Below are 6,066 nucleotides of genomic sequence, written 5' to 3' on the forward strand. Positions count from 1 at the left end.
GGACTATTGTTGATACAGCTTTACACTGCTTAAGAGTACAGGTTGTGGAATACCACAGTGTCCCAACTACGGACCACGCGGTGGCATGTGTGAGGGATTTCAGTGATGGTCAGTGTAGGGCCACTGTGGGAAATTACAAGCTGCACACAGCTGTGAGAATGCGACCTTGGAGAGGGGAGCTAGGAGGGTTGTTATTGAGCAGGAACTGCTATCCAGGAACCGCTGTTAGCCAGCAGGGCACATACTTGGCAGGCCTTGCTGCATGTGCTGGCCACGTGTGCATCAACACCTGGTCAGTACTCTTCCACTGAATCTGCTGAGGGTATAAACAGAGGTGGCTCAGAGTGGAGGGAGTGAGAAAGGACCCAGAACGCACTCTATGAACAACAGGGGACGCCCTGAAGGTGCTGCGCCTACCTCCCTTCTCTGCTCTGACCCTGCTGATCATCATCCTCCTGCTAGACGTTGTCTCCGGCTTAGTCGGGAACATAAATTTCCCCTAATCATTTTGCTCTTTTGTCAAGTTCAATCCCTGTTTTGCCCGTTATCGCTCCCAATTAGATACAATCCTTATCTCAAATTCCTCGAGCCCCACGTTGGGCACCAAAATAACTGTCGTAGTTCAGCCCCCATCAGGACCAGACTACGCAGTCTCTCTCTCACTCCCCCCACCCTCCGACAGAATAGGGAGAGATAATATAAGGAAAAACGGCTCGAGGTTTGAGATAAGGACAGGGAGAAAATCCTTAAAGTTATCGTCACGGGCAAAACAGACTCGACTTGGGGAAAACTATTCATTTGTTACTACAAACAGCAGGATAATGAGACAGAGAACAAGATAACCTCCCTCCACCCCTCCCTCTTCCCAAGCTTAACATTATCTCTACTACCTTCCCCCCACAAGCGGCACAGGGGGGAAGAGGGAATGGGGGTTGCAGTCAGTTCATCATGCGTTGTTTTACGCCGCTGCTTCATGGTCAGGGGAAGAACTCCTCACATTCCTCCCCTGCTCTGTTGTGGGGTCCCACCCATACGCCACAGTCCTTCCTGAAAATGCTCCGGCATGGGTCATCTCTTCCACGGGGTGCAGTCTCTCCAGAACAGCTGTTCCAGCAAGCCCTCCATGGGCCACAGCCTCCTTCAGGCATCCACCTCCCCCTGATGTGGGGTCCTTCACAGGCTCCAAGTGGATCTCTGCTCCTCCGTGGACCTCCATGGGCTGCAGGGGGACAACCTGCTCCACCATGGTCTTCACCAGAGGCTGCAGGGGAATCTTGGCCAGGAGCCGCATTACTCCTCCCCCTCCTTCTTCACTGACCTTGGTGTCTGCAGCCATTCCTCTCACAAGAAAAGTTCTTCACAACAGGCTGACAGATGCCTCTCAGAATCTGTTCACATCATCCAGCTCATCTCCTCTCCACTTCTTGCAGCTGGGCCGGGCTGAGTCAAGCCCAGTTGGCTGCCTGGCAAGAGGCCAGAGGGTGAGGCCTGCAAGGCCCATGAGGCCTGCGCCTCCCCCTCTGCGCCTCTGCCCCTGCTCAGCTGCTTCACATCTTCTCTTCTCCCTTTTTTTTTTCTGTTTTCCCATTCTTAAATACGTTATCGCAGAGGTGTTATCACAGAACATTCTGCTACCAATTGGCTCAGCCTTGGCCAGCAGCAGGTCCGCCCTAAGCCTGGCCGAGTCCATTGAACAAAGGGGAGCGACTTCTAGCAGTTTCCTACAGAAGCTACTGCCGGCTCTCTTGCCAGCTTACCTACCCCGCACGCACCGGAGCCCTGCCCCGGGGAAAGCAGGGCATCACACGGATACCGTCAAGCCAAGCCTTCAATTTAATGCTGCGCAACACACCCGTACACCCGCTACGCACGCGAACGCACCCGCCCCCTGCGCCCATGAATCTATCCGTGCCCGCCACGCACCTGCCCCTGCGCCCATGGACTTATCCGTGCCCACCACGTACGTGGACGCACCTGCCCCCCGCGCCCATGGACCTATCCGCGCCTAGCGCGCAAATCACTGCAGACTGCCCCTCCTGCATACATGCAGCCCTGCTAACATTACCCCACAGCTACCACCTTAGGCCCCCCCTCACTAAACAAAACCACAACAATCTCTCATAAAGGGAAAACAATACACTGGTAACTGCTTATGCTAGGAACTGTAACTGCTTATGCTGGTAACTGCTTATGCAAGGCTATAATAGAGCAATAAATACTGTTGTGCTTTTAAATATCATATGTTGGGTGATCTTCGTGCATAGGAATCCTATGAACCAGTTACAGGAGGTTGAACCAGGGTCAAACTATTGCCTAAAAGATCTCAAGAACTATGCTTAGTGCTCCAAAAGATTCAAATTTTTCTTCAGAATGCAAGTAGTACAACTTGCCTCTACAAGTCTCTTCAAAATACTGGGTAATATCTACCCAGCCTGTATTACTCTTTTCCATATTGTCAGGTATACCAAGTTCCTATCCCGAATCATTATCTTCTACTGAAGCTTTTATAATCATGATATTGCACCTTTAAATCTATATCAAAGACACTGCACATTATGAACAAGTTACAGAAAGGGTTGTAATAATGAGGAGAGAAAGGGAAACAAACTTAGCAATAGCTGTTTAAATGAAATCAGATAAGTACAACCAGCCCAAAAAACTTATTCCTAAAATAAATTTTTAAAATATTATTTTGTTATTCAGTTTTTCTACAACTAGGTTCTTGGCTATGAACCCTCAAAAGCCAAGGACAGCAAAACTTCAGCAATAGAGAGCCATTAAAAAAAGTGCACAGTCAACGCTGAAATAAAACAAGAAACAACCTCGAAATATCCTCCCTTACAACAGATGTAGATATCACAATTTGCGGGGGCGGGGGGAAGAGGGAGTTTACACTACATTAAAAAGAAGGAGCTATAAAACTGACAGCAAACTTGTGTGTGATCAGCCCAAAGCATATCAAAACAAAATTTCCAAAATGAGTGTTTCCTTCAACAACTTCATCATAAAGCAACACCAAAATTACTACATCAATATTAAGCAACTTTGATTTGTAATATATTTTTTAAGCTAACTGCACTGATTATTTCAAGTTGATTTTATGCTTTCATAGCATGTGGAGCAGCCCTGAAGAATTTTATGCTTTGCCTTTGAGATATCATCAACATCAACTACAATCTTATTTTTGTTGCTCCTTATTTTTGAGATATCAATGAGGCTCAAGAACTTTAAACACCTTTAATCAAAGGCCTCCATTACATTAGATCTCCCAGGCATATAGCAATTGACAAAACCAAAAGGGGAGCAGGGGGAAATCAGATTTTGAATTAGTCTAGAAGTCCCTTCACCTAAGTAATACTCAGTTTCCTTTCCTCTTGTGTCAATACTTCATTAGTTCTCAAATGACCACAAAAACTTCCAGTCTCAACAAGCTGGGACAAGGAAATATATAGAAAGCTAGTTAAAAAAAAAAAGTCTAAAACTAAAGTGTGATATCTTTTTTAAAAATGAAAGCCAGCAAAGGTAGACCCCCTCAGACGTCCCCTCTTCCCAGCGCTGCCCTCTATTCCGGGAGCACTGCAGCACACACATGGTATGACCACCTCACAATTCACTGGGCCGTATTTAAAGGACCAGGAGTAGCCATATAGCCATCCCTCTACACTTGGGCACAGCATTATGCCAGAGCTACCCGCTGACAAGTCTAGGCGGCGCCTCCACCCTACTGCAGAGGAGGGGCCAGCGCAGTGCTGTGCCCGTCTGCCCCACTGTCCCACCATAGAGCACCAGTACACCAGCTGCCGCTGAAGGCTTCTAGGCACCCCGACTCCCTTTGTGAGGTTCGCTCTACCTGGAGCCCCGGTAAGGCAAGGTAAGACCAAGGGAGGCAGGTTGCACTGCTACCAACACCAGAGACACAGCTTTCCCTTCTCCCTGATGTGAAGCAAGGAATGTGTGTGCACACATCACAGTATTTTTCCACCCTGAGAAACAGCCCAACAGGTCTTCACTCAGCCCATCACCTTGGTCCCACACAGCAGGCCAACTTTATCTTGCCCTTAGAGTGTGGCTGGATTGCTATTGCTGTGACACAGATGCAGACCCACTGCCAACACCAACCAGCCCAAGAACCTGAACCTAACCTCAGGGTCAGGTGCATGTGTGCACATACCACAAATCCCTTTTATGCCTCCTTCTTCCTCTTCAGGAGAGAGGCCCCCTCCAGTTCAAAAAATGTGCATGCGTCTCTGGTATTGTTCTGCAGTTGGGGGTAGTTCGTAGCATGAGAGCTGGCGTTATCATGAGAAAAGCAGAGGGCAATGGTGCCTTGTGACTGCTGTCATTGCTTTGGGTTGCTATGGTGTCTGGGGTTGTGCCTAAGTCTGAGGGGGACTAAGCCCCAGCAGCAATGAGTCTGCTATGCTTGGTGCTGGCAAAGTTGCCCTGAGTGCAGAGCACAATTGGTCTGGGCACTGGTTGTAGGAAAGCCCAGGGGGATCCAGAGGAGAGCAGTGAGAGTCCCCTTACCCCTCAAACCAGGGGGCCTGAGAACACACTGGCTCAGGCTAGGAAAAAGATGACTGAGGAGGGATCTGGTGTCTTCTATCATGTGAAGGCTGTTTTGAAGGGGATGGGAGAGATCTACCCTCTCTGTCTCCCCAGTGAGGTTACAAAGAAACTGGCTCAACTAGTAGCTACAGGACTGTAGGTTAAATATGGGGAAAGGTCTTCTGGCTGGTAGAGTACATATAAAATGTTTCTTAATGAAACCAGAGAATCTCCTCCTTTAGGGACTGTTTAAGTCAACCACTGCTAGTGGCACTGCTAGTGATGCTGTTGTCCCAAATCTGGGCTCATTTTACCCGGTGTGCATAAAACAAATTCACATGCTGAGCCGAGGTATTGTTTTAATTCATGTTTGCGCAAAGATAGGTGCCAGGTGCTATTTCACAAAGCTAGCACACCTTTCCTGTAACACAGGACTTCTTTTATAGATAGAAAAATATAAAAAATCTTCTTATCTTGTAAGTTTACTTATGTTAGTCTTTATATGATTAGCTAACTAAATATTTGCTTTCATTTAAAGTGGTAGTGCTCTAACTTTTAACTGCTCATGCTCAGAGAGTAGGGGGTTTTTGTGAGTAGGGGTCTACCTAGCCTAAGGGGTGTGTATTTTCGTATGCTACTTAGGATAGTTCACTCATAGTTCAAGTAATTTTTCTCTTTAGCTTCATCAGCAGTTCTGTTCTCCCTGAGCATATCTTGGTATTTCTTTGTTCTGGCAGATTTATGGCATCATCCTGTTCTTTCAGGGCCATGTCATTCTTTATCTTGGTTCTCCCTTTCCCATGCAGAATCCCTCTTCATTCCAGGATTAGCTCAGTGAACATTTTATTTCTCTTTCAACATAACTTCCCTTATCTGTTTGAAATAATTAGTCTGAGATTCAACAATGCTATGGTTTTTGTCTTTGTAGGGATCTCTGATAGGCCCTCTCAGTTCTACAATTCAGTATCTTGTCTTTCATTTTCTGGTTGTTGTTTGTATCCTGATATGAATTAGTTTTGTGAAGGTATAATGGTGACTTCTGAGTTTGGTGTTAGTGGGCCGAGTTGGTGTGCATACAGTGTGGTACAATAATGTTGGTAGTTCTGGCAAATTGCCAAATTCAAAACAGACCTGAAGCAGGTTTTCTGTGTTTCTTTCTTCTCATTCCTTTTGCCCTCTCCATGTTAATGAAATGTTTGTCAGATTCTGTAACTATGTTTCTCTGTGGAGTTTGCTCAGATATGTTGATATTCTTTTTTGCAAGTGGGGAAACTAGCTGACACTTCTAATAAGATGTCTTAGGGAACCACATTTTTAGTGCCATTTACAATCGATTTTATCTTTATTGTTCTTTCAGAATGCACAAACTGAATGCTTTCAGTGTTTCTGACAAACCACCAGCATAAAAGACAGCTGTTAATATGCATTGTCAACTGAATTGACTAGCTTAAGTAGCTTTTGCATCCAAAGTTATGAGGAAGTAGTTAGATTTTTAAAATGGAAGTACTAACTTCATCA

This window comes from Chlamydotis macqueenii, chromosome W (genome assembly GCF_036417535.1).
Source record: "Chlamydotis macqueenii isolate bChlMac1 chromosome W, bChlMac1.mat, whole genome shotgun sequence".
Lineage (NCBI taxonomy): Eukaryota > Metazoa > Chordata > Aves > Otidiformes > Otididae > Chlamydotis > Chlamydotis macqueenii.